The following is an 18,451-nucleotide window of genomic DNA, read 5'->3' on the forward strand; positions in this document are numbered from 1 at the left end:
CCTTTAAGGCAAAAGGAAAAGAAATTTCCCTGACTACTACTTTTAGAACAGTCTCTTCTCCCCCCCATCCCCCCTGCCTTAAAGATTCATTTCAGAGTAACAGCCGTGTTAGTCTGTATTCGCAAAAAGAAAAGGAGTACTTGTGGCACCTTAGAGACTAACCAATTTATTTGAGCATGAGCTTTCGTGAGCTACAGCTCACTTCATCAGATGCATACCGTGGAAACTGCAGCAGACTTTATATATACACAGAGAATATGAAACAATACCTCCTCCCACCCCACTGTCCTGCTGGTAATAGCTTATCTAAAAGCCATTTCCAGCACAAATCCAGGTTTTCTCACCCTCCACCCCCCCACACAAATTCACTCTCCTGCTGGTGATAGCCCATCCAAAGTGACAACTCTTTACACAATGTGCATGATAATGAAGTTAGGCCATTTCCTGCACAAATCCAGGTTCTCTCACTCCCTCACCCCCCTCCAAAAACCCACCCCCATACACACACAAACTCACTCTCCTGCTGGTAATAGCTCATCCAAACTGACCACTCTCCAAAGAGACCACTCTCTGTGTATATAAAATCTCCCCACTGTATTTTCCACTGCATGCATCCGATGAAGTGAACTGGAGCTCACGAAAGCTTATGCTCAAATAAATTGGTTAGTCTCTAAGGTGCCACAAGTACTCCTTTTCTTTTTATGAAAGATTGTGATTTGGAGACACTCCCTCATAAGAGAATGTGTTGTGAGTGTGGGAATTTGGAGCTGTGCCCTGGAGGTAGGGATTGGAAACCCTGCTTGGCTGTATGCAGCAGTTTACCAGAGACACTCTCCAGTTTGTTTTATTAAAGTTTTATTCCTTTGCCATTCACTGGTTTGTTATTTAATGAACCCCAAGATCATTACAGGTCTGTTTTCTAAGTTGGAAACCAAAACACCACATGCGGGTGTTAATTTGGTCACCAACTTGCCAAAGTGCCAGGGGGTGCTCGATGCCCCGGCTCTGTCCCAGGCCTCACCCTCACTCTACCCCTTCCCCCCAAGGCCCCACCCTGCCCCATGTCTTCCCACCCTGCCTCTTCCCACCCAGTTCTGCCCCCTCCCCCGAGTACACAGCGTACCTGCTCCTCCTGCGTCCCTCACAGACTGCTGCATGCAGTGAAACAGCTGTTTGCAGTGAGTGGGGGCACAGGGAGGGAGAGGGAGGCGCTGATCTGTGGGGCCTGCCTGTGGGCGGGAGGTGCTGGGGGGGTGGAAGCTGATAGGGGGCTGCTGGTGGGTACTCAGCACCCCCATGCGTGCTCCAGCCCTGGAGCACCCATGGAGTCGATGCCTATGAATTTGGTCACTCAGTACCCAAACACCTGTTTTGAGCACATAAATGCCCATCTGAGTGGACAAATGTTGTGTATAGACTCCAGAATGCTTGTGAATGTCTAAAGCAGGTCCTCCAGACCTTAGTCTAACCCCACATTTAGTCTGTGGAAAATTAGAAAAAGCCCACAGGCAAGCATAGTTGTATATTAGAACTGTTACTGACTGATTTTTAAAAACAGCAAAACAGTGATGCTTAGAAACTGATGGCACTTAAACTGCGACCTTTCTCATACCCAGGAGCATTTTATGAATGTCTCCCATCTGCCTCATGCTATTAGAAAGTTGATATTGCTGTGAGTTTATTTCTAATCAGAAACAGAAGAAACATGGCCAAACTGTCATCTAGTTTTGCTGTAAATTGGTTATCAAATAATGTTAAATGTTAAATGTCCTGCCCATAAAAAACAAATGAACACATTTATTAGAGAGTGAAATCACTGCTGAATCTGAGAAATGAAAAGTACCGTTATCAAGCTACCACAAATGCTTGCATACTGCAGCACACAACACAATGGTATGATATTCTTGGCCTTTTTTTTTTAAAAACAAATATGGACGCATACACCCACTGATGATATTTTGTCTGATTTTTTTTAAGCAGTTGAGTTGCTGATCTTTTCTGTAGCTGAACAGACTGGGGCCAGGAAACAAAAGACTATTCATATGATAATACAACATTTTGGACTAACTGGGAGCAAGCCTTTCAGCCCAGGTCAACAGACGCAGGTTAGTGGGGCTCATGCTAGTGTTCTCAAAATAGCCGTATAAACAGCACTTTGAAGTTGCAGCTCGGAAGCCTACCCTGATCCCTCGGCTTCAGAGCCTGAGCCCCATCCCAAGCTACAATTTCAAAGTGCTGTCTATACAATTATTTTTAGAGTATGAGTATGAGTCCTACAAACCAGTCTGTAGGCCCAAGCTGGGAGGCTCTCTCCTACTCAGTCCAAAATGCTGTGTAGACATACCCTCAGAGATTTGTCATTGGCTGCTGACACACAGCACCTAAATGGATCAACGGAATACCTGAGGTGTAATACACTGTAGTGTAATAAGCCTCTGTAGATAAAATACATTTTCATCTGAAAAATGTGTTTGATATTCTGAGCTTTCATTTAAATTCTTTGATAAATACAGACCAGCGGTATTATGACAAAGGAAAAACTATACGTGAAATCCTGGCTCCATTGAAGTTAATGGTAAAACTCACAAGAAATTCAAGTTTGACACACAAGTTGAATATATCCTGCAAAAGTATAGTATTAGTCTGATTTGCATAAGAAAGGTGTATGGATATAACTTCAATAAAAAGCCACATAAAGGGAAAAAAGAGAAGTTGTGGCAAGACTATTAGTAATCATTGATAAATAAGCAGTATTGAGCTCATACTCCCATTAATTTCCATGGGCTTTGCATAAGGCCCTGTGTAAACAAGTAATCTTCACTATTTGCATTAGTGCTGACAGGAGAGTCTTTAGGACCACTTTTTTCCTGAAACTCATTTAACTAACAAATATCTGCTGAGGATTCTCTAACGCTGACAGACAATGAAGACTAGTAATTAGAGCGGAGAAATTGGAGCCACAAGAACTGCACGTATTCCAGTGACTTGCTGTGAATTGCCCAAGTGATTTGCCCTTTTTTTTTTTTTAATGACTGTTCATTTTGGGTGCCCAACTTGACACACGTGCTCGGGGCTTTCTGAAAACCAAGCCCTTTAAGGTGTCTCAGGTTGGGCAATCAAAACTTGAGGCTTCTCAAAATCACTAGTCACTTTTGAAATTTTTAGCCCTAACCTACATGTGTCTATTTTCCAATCTGTAAAATGGGGATAATGGCTACATGCCTTTATAAATTATTTTGAGATGGTCAGATGAAAGGTATAATACACATGAAAAGTATTATTTTTTTATTAATTACATTTTCCCCTGTGGAATCTTCCTAGAAATGTTGTTCAAGTGATGTCTTCACCATGCTGTGCAAAGCGTCTGGTGATGAGGCCTATTTCCTGCAGATATACTGGTCCTTCTTCATTTGGCAGTATTGTTGTTTGGTGACACAGTAGCCATTGGGAATTAGGTTAATAATTTGCATATTTACTGTAAAAGCTGTATTTTATTTAGTATACTTCTTCCAAGAATCAATAACAGCTGCGCAAATATGTTGACAAAAATAAAAGCTGTCACAAATATTTTGGATATTCACTGGGTAGTTTCAAGTATGGGATCTAGGAATGCTGTCCGGAATTCATTTAAAGCCCTGCAGGCACTTCTCTGAATCTTCCATTGGCAGGACTTTGAGAAAACAAGGATTGAGCCACATATGCTGGATTTAAAAATATCTTTACATCAGTGGAATTTGTTCATAATTTAGGCATCATGTATGATGCACTGTGATCTGTCAAAACAATTGAAGGAGAAGAACATTACATTGGCAGAAGCTATCTTGCTGTTCTCAAAACAGGTTCAGATATCTGCTCCCAGTGCTGACAGTCTTGGAGCATTTGTGACGTGGATGGCAGTGCCAAATAAAACATGTCCTGTAAAAATACTGAATTGCTTGAGAAGAAAGCTGTTAAAGTCAAAGTAGCAAAATCTTTCAGGAACTTGTCAAACACCATGAAAAGCTGAACGATGACAATTAGACTTTCCAAGACTAAAGTTTATTCAGATTAATATTTTTTTCCTGTACGGTAATTGTACCTTAGCGTTGTTCCGAATTAAAAACTGAATATGTGGTAAGAAATGGACCAAATTACTTTCTGAAAAGTTTCGGTATCTCCAAATACCAGAGAACCTGCATCTAGATAAACAGCAGTTGACTGTCCACAACTATACTATTTCTATAGCACTTCTAGATATTTGGTTGAGAGATGCTATACAAATATAAATTACTATAGTTTGAAACAGCATGAAGTGCCTTCTTAACTGTTACATTATTCCTGGAAGTTTTCTCTCTTTAAAAAATGTGCATGTACTTGGTGCAGGTTTCACAGAATAAAGGCAAAGCTGATTATTCAGTGTTGTGAATGTATTCCCTCCTTCTGAAGCCAGGACTTCTGGCAGTAATAGAAAAACACTGTGAACCCCTCATTGTCTGAACTACACATATGTGCATACTGGTAGGATAGTTATAGGATAGTTATGGGCAGTTAAAAAGGTAGTACTTTGCTACTTGTCTACCCATTGGCTCAGTATAGTAAGAATGTCTATGTAGTAAGGAAATGGGCTCCATCAGCAGCCTCATGAATTACAAAGACTATTACATCATTACAGCTTCAACCTTGCTGACTACTATGACAAATTATTTCAGTTTCATGGCTGAGTACAACTGTCTCTTCTAAGAACTGTATCACTGAACTGTGAACTGATGTCTGAATCATCAGTCTCAAGATACGTTACATCCTGTGTTTGTTGAGTGTGTGATGAAACATGGTCTTGTATCAATTACGGGAGAAAAATCATTCAACATGCATGTCCAAAGTGATCCTATCGCATTCATAATAAAAAAAATTAATTTACCAAGACTATGTACATGTTAGGAGTTTATGACCATTTATACCAGTGTGCACAAGACTTTAAAATAATGATTGTCATTCCTTTTCTTTGGAGCTTCACAGGTTCTCATTAAATATTAAAAAGAAGGGCTATAGCACACAGGTTGAAGCTAACTATTCTTGATTCATTTGTGTGCACAAGGCCTCCAAATATTTCCTTATGGAGATATTGTTTTTTTATCGCATTATGAACATCCAAGCCAAACTTTTTATATTTGTGTCTTTAAGTATTTTTCTGCTATAACACATACAGCAAATGCAAAAGTCCTTCCTCTTGCAATATATATAAACATGTTATGATTATTGTTACACACAGTACTGTAAATATTGCATGCTACAAATACCTTCTTTTAATATAAAGTATACTCTTTAAAACTGCATTTATCTATCATCTTCAATTCAAAACTATAGCAAGGTATATGCTGAGAGTCACAATGGAACACATGCTGGCTGTTGTCCCTATGGGGGCCTGCAAAAGAGGGAAAAAAAGTTTAGGCTCATTTATGGAGTCAGTGTTTCTCTTGCTATTTGGAATGTTTAATACAAAAGTGTAGTGTTTTCTTTCTTTTAAGAGCTTTTGCAGGTTACCTTTAAACAATCTTAAAGGTCGACTACTATTTGTTATTAGAGCTGTTGTAAATTTTGCCCTAGACCTTAATCCAGTTAATGCAAGTGTTATCAGATATGACCAATGTCCTACACAGATGCTTAGAATGAAATGCTCTTTCTACATTTACAAAAACAAAAACTAAACATATAAACAAAAAACCCAACAACAACATCAACAAAAAACAACCATTAATGGAGAGGGAATTCATCAGCTTCTTTTATCAAAATACAGATTGTTCACATGGTCAAAAAATTAAAATTGGCCTTTTATAAAACCTGTTTGGTCTGAATGACTAACCCTGAATATATTATAACAACATCCAATTGATTTAAGTCTTCAGTAACCTCAATCTTATTTTGACAAAGCCCAACGCACCCATCTCACCCCATCCCACCCCCTGGGAAAAAATTAGAATGTTTTCTTTCAGACAGGGATGAGGACACTTAGCTCCTTATAAACCCAACCATACTCTAGGCATAAAGGCCCTGATCCTGCACTACTGAAGTCAAAGAGAGTCTTACCACTGACCTGAAGAGTATCAGGCTCTTAATGTTAGGTGGTACTAGAATACGTAGGTGGTCAGAAACAATGGTTCATTAAAATTAAATTAGGCCTGAATCTAATCCAACTAGAAGAGTCAAACCAAACCAAAGGCTCTTCAACTGTGACTGATATTTCTGTCCACAAAGGATTGTGGAATATGATGGGTAATGGACTATTTATAAAAAAGTTGAGAGCCACTCTTCTAAGATTTCTTCTTCTTTATTCACTCCCTTTCTTCATTGCAAAAAAAGACCCTGTTACCCTTCATCCAAGGAGAATGTTATTGTCACATCTAGTATTGACCTAGAAGGTGCTTCATTTCTCAGAGTCTGAGGGTTCTTTCTCCACAGGACTCAGACACAAGGAGTCAAACTTTGAATGAACTAAATCATCCACATCTCAGGCTTGTACCATCATTAGGTTACTAGATTGTCACACACTTCATTCTTAAGTATGCATAGCAAGTGACACTGGCATACAGCCATGGACCTTACCACAGCAGCTTTATTCCCTTCAGAAGTTTAATTTTATTAAAGTATTTTAAAGTTTATAGCTTTATAGCTTGTTATTGTATCACTGTTTATCTAATATGATGTAATGCAACAGAGGGTGCACCAAAGACTGGAAAACAAAACGTAACAGATGGCAGGGTCTGTCAAAGCTCAATGCCTTATACGACATATTAGTTACAATAGAAGAACACATGATTTAGATATATATACACACACACAATGTCATAGTATCTTATGATACATAGTATCTTCTTGCAATATTACTGATGTAATAGGGTTTTTTCCATGCCATCACAGACACCTGTCTGTGGGACCTTTCTTTGGAAAGGACTGTGACATTGTTAGGGTGGTGGACTTCACCTGTGTTCTTTCTTCCCCGAAAGCAGAGCCTTTCTAGTCTCCTGAGGCACAGTCAGCACTTGTTCCCCCTAATATTAACAGTCAAATCTAAATAATAGTTGCAAGTTAAATAGTGTGTTCTTTATTTTAGAAAGGAAGAGATAGATTACTCTTGTGTGCAGGTGCAGCTTTTGGTGTGGAAGCTGTGCTATTATAAGTGATGAAATATATGTTACAAAAGTTAAAAGTTGGTTAACTGTATGCTGTTAGCAGTATAACAGTTCCTACTTGCTGAAGGCCAACTGCTCTTCTGTGGTTGCCTGGAAATAACTGTGTCCTGCCTATAAGAATATCTGTTTTATCTGTTTTACAAAGTACTGAGTCTGGAAAGACTCAAAAACCTACTCGGGGTTGGGATTCTCAACTTAATTCAATCTGCATCATATTCAGGCATAATAGTTTGCCCTCTGCCTCCCGTCTCTGTGAGCTCGCAAGTTGTCAAGGTTCCTTCCCCACTCTGAACTCTAGGGTACAGATGTGGGGACCTGCATGAAAGACCCCCCTAAGCTTATTCTTACCAGCTTAGGTTAAAAACTTCCCCAAGGTACAAACTTTGCCTTGTCCTTGAACAGTATGCTGCCACCACCAAGCATTTTAACCAAAGAACAGGGAAAGAACCACTTGGAGATGTCTTCCCCCAAAATATCCCCCCCAAGCCGTACACTCCCTTTCCTGGGGAAGGCTTGATAATAATCCTCACCAATTGGTACAGGTGAACACAGACCCAAACCCTTGGATCTTAAGAACAATGAAAAATCAATCAGGTTCTTAAAAGAAGAATTTTAATTAAAGGAAAAGGAAAAGAATCACCTCTGTAAAATCAGGATGGTAAATACCTTCCAGGGTAATCAGATTCAAAACATAGAGAATCCCTCTAGGCAAAACCTTAAGTTACAAAAAGACTCAAAAACAGGAATATACATTCCCTCCAGCATAGTTTATTTTACCAGCCATTAAACAAAAGAAAATCTAACGCATTTTCTAGCTAGATTACTTACTAACTTAACAGGAGTTGGAAGGCTTGCATTTCTGATCTGTTCCCGGCAAAAGCATCACACAGACAGAGAGAACCCTTTGTTCCCCCCCCACTCCAGATTTGAAAGTATCTTGTCCCCTTATTGGTCATTTTGGGTCAGGTGCCAGCGAGGTTACCTTAGCTTCTTAACCCTTTTCAGGTGAAAAGGTCTTGCCTGTGGCCAGGAGGGATTTTATAGCACTGTATACAGAAAGGTGGTTACCCTTCCCTTTATATTTATGACACAAGTCTAGGCATCATGGTAGGCTATTGAGAAAATTTGAAAACATGGCCCTATTGACATCAGTGGGAGTTTCGCCATTGATTTCAGTGGGGCCAGGATTTCACCCAAAATCTCCACAGATTTTCAGAAATGCAATACATAGGAGAAGTGATTCAAGGAGACTGAAATACGAATGGAGAGCTTTGAGCCCACCAGCTGCAGGGGGCTGGGAGCTGTGGAGAAGTGCTGCTTCCCCTAAACAAGGAAAGAAGCAGCAACTGCTCCTACCTCCCACTGCCTCTTATTTTAACTCCTGCATAACAGTGCTTTCCATGGCTCAAGCACCATATCTTATTTATATTGAACTAGAAATATAATATACTTCTCTTTCTCACTGGATAGCGTATGAGACTCTGACCAACTTCGATGTTTTTATTGACCTCTCACTCCACGTCGACAACCATCTGGGTGTGCAAAATGAGGAGCGATGGGAATATTGCTGATGCCTCGCCCACACCCCATGTCAAAAACCGCAGGGCCCACCCATGAACTGATGCAGGTTGACCTGGTCTGCCGATTCCTGACCCTGGAAGAAAAGGAATGGCAATGGTGCAATAACTTATGCTTTTATTGCAAAAAGAAAAGGAGTACTAGTGGCATTTTAGAGACTAACAAATTTATTTAAGCATAAGCTTTCGTGAGCTACAGCTCACTTCATCGGATGCATTCAGTGGAAAATACAGTGGAGAGATTTATATACATAGAGAACATGAAACAATGGGTGTTACCATACACACTCACACATACACATACCCCTGCTGGTAATAGCTCACCTTAAGTGATCACTCTCGTTACAGTTTCAGAGTAACAGCCGTGTTAGTCTGTATTCGCAAAAAGAAAAGGAGTACTTGTGGCACCTTAGAGACTAACCAATTTATTTGAGCATGAGCTTTCGTGAGCTACAGCTCACTTCATCGGATGCATACCGTGGAAACTGCAGCAGACTTTATATATACACAGAGAATATGAAACAATACCTCCTCCCACCCCACTGTCCTGCTGGTAATAGCTTATCTAAAGTGATCATCAGGTTAGGCCATTTCCAGCACAAATCCAGGTTTTCTCACCCTCCACCCCCCCCCCCCCCCACAAATTCACTCTCCTGCTGGTGATAGCCCATCCAAAGTGACAACTCTTTACACAATGTGCATGATAATCAAGTTGGGCCGTGTGGGGGGGTGGAGGGTGAGAAAACCTGGATTTGTGCTGGAAATGGCCTAACCTGATGATCACTTTAGATAAGCTATTACCAGCAGGACAGTGGGGTGGGAGGAGGTATTGTTTCATATTCTCTGTGTATATATAAAGTCTGCTGCAGTTTCCACGGTATGTATCCGATGAAGTGAGCTGTAGCTCACGAAAGCTCATGCTCAAATAAATTGGTTAGTCTCTAAGGTGCCACAAGTACTCCTTTTCTCGTTACAGTGTGTATGGTAACACCCATTGTTTCATGTTCTCTCTGTATATAAATCTCCCTACTGTATTTTCCACTGAATGCATCCGATGAAGTGAGCTGTAGCTCACGAAAGCTTATGCTCAAATAAATGTGTTAGTCTCTAAGGTGCCACAAGCACTCCTTTTCTTTTTGCAAATACAGACTAGCACGGCTGCTACTCTGAAATCTGCTTTTATTGCAGAGCACCAGGACATGCCCTTGCCTCTTGCCCATTGCAGACCTTGATCAGCAAGGAACTGGGAAATAAGCAAGCCCAGGGGGCAGCCTGGCACCGCCAGGGCACTATGTTCTTGAACTATTCCCAAGCCATTGAGGGAAACCTGATCCAGGACATGTGGTTCCTCTCCACACTTCCAAGTACAGCTACATTTATGTACCATGGATGGGGCCAAGCTCATTTTCCCCTTAGTGGGCCCTGATCAATTCCGGGGGTTGCCGATAATTTTATAGATGCTGAAGTCTCTCAAGCCCTACAAATCCCTCTCCACTTAAAACCTACATTAGTTCTCATAGAGATGATAGATGTGTTGCTCCTGTCCTTGGGGATAGTGATGCAAGGAACAGTAGCCCTAGAGGCCGAATTGCAGGGTCATTGGGAGTGCTACAATTCAATGATTCTTGGAGTCATCTGGCAGGAGCAGCATGACCCTTGCATCTCCTGGTGAAAGAAGAAGACAAACTTCCCTCTGAACATTTTCAAAGGGTCTGCCTGCATGCAGCTGGCCCCAAGTCTTGTTTTTCTTTGTTCATCTCTGCCTCTTTCTTATTTTGTATTTAAGAGTTGAATGCCAGGTTTATTTGAGTGTATCAGTAATAAAGATGTTGAATTTTTTAAATCAATGCTTTAAGTACAGTGTAGAAATACAATACCTATAAATTGGCTTCAGCCATGTTTGCACAGGCCTACCCTACAGCTCAACTGTTGTGCTGTCAGAAGCCCAGAGTGAGCTGCAGTGTATATCTGCACTGTCTCAGGAGAAATCCAGGAGGAAGGCTGTGATTCTGTGAACATGTCTTGTTCCTAAACTTTGTCTCTGCCTCTAAGTCTCTTCTCCACTGCTGCCGGGTCTATACCTGAAGCAGTTATGTTAGCTGGAGTGTTTGGGGAATTAGTCAAAGGCTTAGGATTGCCAACTTTGGTTTGGACAAATTCCTGGAGATTTCATCACGTGACACAATCTTTAATTCCTGAAGACTCCAGGACAATCCTGGACGGTTGGCAACTCTATCAAACTCCACCAAGTCTCTGCTCTACTGGTTAGGTTGCCTGTTCTAGCCTACCAGTGAGAGTGGAGGACATAGTGGCTCCATGGAGTCTGCTTTCCTCCTGTGCTGCTATCTGTTATGTGAGTAGCTTGCATAGGAGCATAAGTAGGTGCATTGCACCCCCTCAAGCCCCCACGCTAGCTGGGTCACAGGTCGCCCAGAAATGAGCATTTTAATAGGTGGACTTATTGCTAGTTTATGTTTGTCCTTTTTCCACTCATGTATAAGAAACAAGCTCATGTAATTTTAAAATCATAGTCCAATTAACCTATGTTATGTTCAAAAAACTTCCAAAAGATATTTATTTATGTAACTTTACCTTCAATTTATCACTTTTTAAGTTTGGACTTTAAAGGTTTAATAATGCTTTTTTTTTACTGCCATTCATGTGTCTTCCTATGCACAGGAAATAATGTTATCAATACGGAGATGAATAGAGGATAATCTTGGCATAGTATAGCATTTTGTAGAACTAATGTGCTTTTGTCAAAAGAGGGGAAGTATCTGCCTATTGTTCTATTACTATAGGAGGTGTAGGGAGATCTGTTGGAAGTCATTTATTGCTGTAGGAAGTTATTACAAAACGGCATTACAGCAAAGGTTACAGAAGTACTTACTGAAATGAGTAAAACTTGAAAGCTTTTCAGCCCACTTATCAAAATGTTTACAGCTTCCATTTCAATGCAGATGAAACAATTTTGAATACAGGAAGTTATTCCATATCACATACAATTTTATTAATCACAAATCTTAAAAAACCCCAAACAGCTTAGGCCTACTGTAATCAGATCTGTGTTAAACCTTTTATGGATGAATCTGTAATTATAGTATCAAGTTATATAGAAGAGAAAAAATGTCAAATGTTAAAATAAATAAATGTGCCATCTAGAGTACAATAATCAAGAGCCGATAGAATATTATTATTGATTTGAGTGACTGGCACTGTAGCAGCCATATGCTTCTTTAATCTTTTTTAAAAAATACAGTATTTTTATTTGTCTCTCTTGACATACTTGATTTACAAATACTATATAAGCCTTCTCTGAACCACTTTTGAGATGTAGAGAGAGAGAGTATTCATTTAAAGGAACACAACAGTTGGCAGAGTTGATGGTCTCAATCTAGTTCTCAATGGACAGGGGTGCAAATCTCAAACCACCTCCATTATTAGCTCTACTTCACAGTCTCAGCAGAGACACCAAGGACTGACTGGGCATAAAGATATACCTCAGGAGGTTCCCTCTAGGATAGATTAAAGGCATATTGATGAGGCAGTGTGAAGGACCTTGTACTGGTGGTCTATTTGTGCTGTGTCTTCAAGGTCTTCAGTGAGGCACCTTGTGAAAACACTGCATTCATACAAAAACATTTTAAAAACCTGTTACAAATAAAAGAATGTATGTGATTATTACATAATGCTGACACAATGATTATATAATTTCCATCACCATGGGATTACTTTGATTAATTTCTGCCAGCACCCAGAAGGGTCAGGTCCAGAATTTGGAATATCAAAAAGATGCCCATAATCAGGGATGGCTGAGGCTCTTCCAGATGCAGCGCTCCCACTTAATGAAAGTCCCATATACAGTGTGATTACACCATTGAGCCAAATACATTCATCCAAGCAATTATTTCTCAGCTGTGGATGTAAATGTTTTTAAACTCTTCATAGACAAACTAATTTATATCTTAAGATGTGGTAACTAATATGCCAACAGCAGTGTTAGTTTTCAGTCAATCATTAATTTGGCATCCAATTCACAATGCATACAGGAAACAAATTTTTCCTCCACGGAAATGAAGACAAAATTGAAATATTATTCCAACATCATTGCTAACACCAATTTGCACTAATGTTTAATATAATTCCTGGGATTTATTGTTAACTGGAATTTTCTTTCCAAATTTCAAAACAGAAAAATTGTGTGATTCTCAATTTGTTACATTTGGTTAACAACGACACTTTATTAAATTTTAACATAATTTCATGGTTTTCCCATTTTGTCATTGACTTCCTGTATATTTAATACTCTTTGCTGAGCAGCATACTGTATGAAAACTCAAGCTGAATTACAATTTGGCAGATACAATAATTAGCAAATTGAGTACTCACAATAAAAGAAGATATTTCCACTTTGGCATGCAGCTAGAGCTAGAACCCTCTAACTTTACAGCCTGCCAATCAGGACTGAGCTCTTATAATAAGTCCTCTCAAGAGGACTTAAGTGGTACATAGGTTTTACATTGGCTATCTACACAAAAGTGGATTTCAACTTGTGTGTTGATAGTCTGAATTGGAAGTTGACATCATGTCTCTTTCAACCTCCCAAAGTCCAAATGTGTAACTTTTTAAATGGAATCTTGATAAATAGAGACCAGCCTTATTTCTGCAATGTGTTACTCTTCCATTTTTCTCCTCTGCCACCCCTTTGCTACTGTTTCCTCTCTACCCCTTCTCCTTCTACTTGTCCTCTTTTGTTGACTCCCTTATTGACTTCCCTTATCTCTATATTTTAAAAAAAGTAATGGGTTTCTTCTCCAATGTGGTCTAAGTTTTACTGATAGCAAATCTAGAAGCCATCCCACTGACAAGCAATACACAAAGTCACTACTCAGTTCTGGGAAAAAGTATGGTTACCTGCCATGTTCATACTAGAAAAGAAATAAAAGTAAAGACAGAAACATGAACTGTCTCAGTAGAATGGTACAATGAAAGAACAAAATCCATTTCTGATATAACTCCATTGTTTATTATTTATATTGCGGTAGTACCTACAGGTCCAAACTGAAATCAATGCCCCATTGTGTAAGGTGCTGCAGGTAGGTAAGAGATACACCATGCCTTGAGAATTTACAGACTAAGACACAGGATGAGAGAAAGAAAGCATTATTATCCCAATTTTACAACCCGGGAACTGAGACACAAAGAAAAAATGACTTGCCTGAAGTCACACAGGAAATGTGTGGAAGAGGTTGCAATTGAGTCGACATCCGTGTTGTGAAACATCTGGCGTGCACTTATTAGTTTGCAGATTGAAAAACCCTTCAGTGAAGAAAGCAAAGGTTTTAATAAAAACTAAATAATATAAACATCTGCTACATTAAATAGATATTCTTTTAATAGATGAGAAAGTGGTGAAAGCACCTTCACATGAGACGTTTGACACTAGCTTGGGAAAAACATTAGTGGAGGTAGCAATCCTGTATTCAGCAGGGGATGGAATGGATAACCTAACTGATCTTTTCAAACTTTAACTTCTCTGATTCTATGTGGCTTTGCCCTGAATATTTTATTCATAATCTGCAATATGTTTTTTCTACAAAAGTTGCTATTCCAAAATGTAAAAACTCTAATCTGTGAATGCCCATCGAATAGTTAAATGGCTATCTGATTTGTGTACACAGAAATCTAAGACTTTCGTGAGCAAACGCTTGTACCTCTTTTTGAGGTGATTGTTTGGCGGTATTTAATATGCAGAGTTCAATGAAAAGACTAACTAAGACCTGAATTATTTGATGCACGTATGATAGCACCAGCACTAGATAACTTTTTTATATAAACTAGACAATGCCTTTAGGGGGAAAAACCCTTTGGTTTGTTCTCACACTTTCCTTATGTCCTGGGGATAGAAAGTGAAAAGTGCCCCAGTGAATTTTCTCAGAGTACAGTACATATGTGACAACAAAGAACAAAGCAAATACAGTACACCCTTCCTATAACAAACCCCTCAGGATCCAAGCCATTTGTTCATTATAGCCAGGGGTTTATTATAGCAAGAAAGCCACTGTGGGGGAGGGAGCACTCCGTAGCTGTGCTGGGGGCTGAGAGCTCTGCCAGCCACCGCTGCAGCGGCAGGGCTGGAGGTGGGATCCAGGCACTGGGTTCATTATATCTGAAGGTTCATTACTATGAAGGGCATTATAGCGAGGGTGTATTGTAGTGGATGTGCAATATTTTTATTACAAAATCTGGATGCCTTCATTGTTTTTAATTCTTTCAGCTTTTACAAATTGGTAAAATTTTAAAAACTGCTCTATTTTCAACACAAACATCAATATTTTTGAATTCTAAACTATTTTCCCCTCCAAACAGATCATTTTTCATATTGAACTCAGAAATTTGGGAATGTCAGTTTGAAACCATTTCATGGAAAGCAAAATATTCAGGCTGTAAAATAGTTTGAAATAAAGCGCATGCATGTGTAATTTTGTGACAGATATTCACTAATTTGTAAAACCTTATATGGCTGGGAACAGTCCCGCACACTATATACACACACTGTGATAGTGTAGAGAACTTACCTCTTGCCTGAGGTTTGCTTTTATAGCTAACTTGAATGACAAAACTTCCTAAGCGTGGCTTGTTCCTAGGCTTTTTCCCTGCATCTACTTCCTTCTTCCTTCTTCAAGGAGCTACAATCACTCTCATACCTGGGACTGGAACTTATGTGTCCTGCCTGGTGTGGCTTCCAACATGAGTCAATAGAATAGTCCTGCCTATCTCTTTCTTCAGAGTCCTAAATCCTGACAACCTGTAACACACTGTAATAAATGATGGGAGTACCTCAAAGGGAACACATATGTGTCATAATAGTAAGAGCCAAGTATTTTTAAAAAGTAACCAGGACATCAACAAGTATTTTTTAAAGTTAAAGAACAACACAAACACTATTGCCTCTAATCTTTTGCAAAGGTCAAACACTCCACTACAATGTTATATAAGTAAAAGGGTTTCATAAACAATGAAAGCACTCTTTGTTTCTGAAACTAGACCATCTGCTCTTCTTCCTTAGGCGGCTGCTGGCATAAAGGATGTAGATTGGATGGCTGTTGCTTGACAACTAAAGAAAAAAAATGGTTTAGTAAACATAACCAGGAAACAAGATAGGAAAGATGGAAAAATTATTTGTTGAGAGAGGACACTGATTCTAGGTGCCCATATACCTTAAACAAAGGCATAACAAATATCATAGTTTAAATAAATCTGCTTTTCTAGGCAATAATTGCCACCTAGCAGCAACTAGAGGTATTGCATCTGGGACAAGCCTGCAAATTTTGGAGGTACAGCGATGAAGGTCCTGTAAAATCACCTATGTGATGACGAAGGATGTCCCCCCATCAGACAATATTGTGGGCAAAAGGGGGTGATTATAAAAGGAAACATTAGCAACCATTCCTGGTTAAAAGTTCCAATCTTTCATCACTATAGAACCAGGTTTGTGTAGTTCTCTCTTAGGGAGAGTCCCTGCTTTGGAGAGAGAAACTTACTGGGAAGCCAGCAGGCAGCATTGGTCTCGGGAAGCATGATATGAAGGAATAGGTCATACTTTTAGCACAGAAAATATTGAACATATAAAGTAGACATACTAGTCCTAATCCATAACTCTTAAGAGATACACCTATCATCAGATACACCTATAAATTCTCATATAGTATTTTCTGGAGCCCACCACACACCCTCCTCCCCATTTGGGGATCTAGACTTCAGCTGCAAGGCAGGTGGGTCTCAGAGTTTTAGCCCCATGAGGCATGCTGGGGCTCAGTGCTTCAGCCCCACAGGGTGTGCCAGGGCTTGGGGGCTTCTGTCCTACAGGACACACTGGGGTCCGGGGCTTCTACCCTTCAGGAGGCACCTGAAAATATTTACCGGAGGTCTGCTCCAGACAGCTCTGGCTGAATATAAGCCCTGCTGTGACGAAGTGGGAATGTTCTTAATGTTGTCTCTGAATACTGGGTGGGTGCCTCAATTTCCCCTAGGCATTTCTTAAGTATCTAGGTGGTGGGATAAGGGTGTGTGATTGTTGCAGAGCCCTAGAGGGCCAGTGTGTTGGTGTCTGCACAGAGACTGGCTGACACTCTGTCTCCTAGCAACTGATGGCCTAGGCCCCTCCCCTGCAAGGTACGAGTTGAAGGTGTTGGAGAACAAAGAGATCAGGTGGCCTCCTGGCCCAGGGAAAGAGACAAAAGCCAGAGGAGGGCCAGGAGAGTTTCAGTTTGGAGCTGGCTGGGGAAACGAAAGGAGGCCCAGATGGGGCTTTGGCCTCCCTGCCCCCAAGACGGACCTGACTGAGGGGTCCTGTTCTCTGTACCTACAAGCTCTGTTTTAGACCATGTTCCTGTCATTTAATAAACCTTCTGTTTAATTGGCTGGCTGAGAGTCACATCTGACTGCGGAATTGGGGTGCAGGGCCCTGTGGCTTCCCCAGGAGTCCCGCCTGTGCAGACTCACTATGGGAAGCGCACGGTGTGGAAGGGGATGCTGGATGCTCTGAGGTCAACCCCAGGAAGGTCAAAGCTGTGTAAGCTTCTTGCCCTGGAGACAGCATGCTCACAAAGAGGAGGCATGCTCCCCCAGAGTCCTGACTGGCTTCGTATGGAGTAGTTTCAGAGCACTGCCCGGTGACTCCGTGACACCTGCCTATCATGTTAAAAGCCTGCATGGAAAGAAGGCCATGAGAAAGCCTTGGCATGACAAACAAGCAATATTTCAATTCATCAATAATTTCTTATAAAAAACATCCAAAATACTTTTTATAGTAAAGATGGACACTGTGCATCCGTCCATGGAGATGTATAATAGAGCATATTTTTAGCTTACCAGTAGAGGGCTTGGTGCAACTGTAGGGGAGCAAACAAAGATCTGAACTGGCATCTCTAAAGGATCATAATGCTGAGGGCATGGAGGCTTTTGAGAGGGACATGGTGAGTTCAAAGATCCAGGCTGTTCCTCTGAAACTCACCCCAAGCCCTGGATATGCAGTGTGTAAGGGTATAGGGGCTAAGATATTCCCCGCTACCTTCAATATTGTGCAAGAGCAATAGTGCTGTTGCACAAGAGTGTTGCCAACTCTTGTAATTTTATCATGTCTCATGATATTTGTTGTTTTTTTTTAATTAATGGTCCAGCTCCTGGAGTAAAGTGATTATGTGAGATTCTCAGCTTCCATTTTTTAAAAAGTAGGTTTTTACCTCTGATGGTGACAGAGAAAAATCTGAAAACATGACCTGAGTGTACCCTAATGGCTCAGAAACCATAAGGCAATTAAAAAACAAAACAAAAAACAAACACTTACTAGATCTTAATGATTTTTAAATGTTTGAGAGTGGGGTGTGAATTCTGCAGTGGGAACCTGTTAAATATGAGTATGGAAAGTAAGCATTCGACATGAGAAATAAGAATAAATTCAGTCCAGAGAGTGCTACTGTAAAAGCTTTTAACACCCTCTTCTGTTTCAGTATATATGAACAGTGCTGCAGAACTGCGTGTTCATTCTTGTATGCACACAATACATAAAAGCAGCATGACTGTTTGCATACTATTCACTCTGCACAAATTGTCTGGTTATTACAAAATATTTATGAATTTCACAGCTGCCAGTCACACTTTTACTATAGTCTCACACAGGCCCTAAGTAAAGTGTAGAAAATGGAT

The sequence above is a fragment of the Eretmochelys imbricata genome, chromosome 6 (genome assembly GCF_965152235.1).
Source record: "Eretmochelys imbricata isolate rEreImb1 chromosome 6, rEreImb1.hap1, whole genome shotgun sequence".
Classification (NCBI taxonomy): domain Eukaryota; kingdom Metazoa; phylum Chordata; order Testudines; family Cheloniidae; genus Eretmochelys; species Eretmochelys imbricata.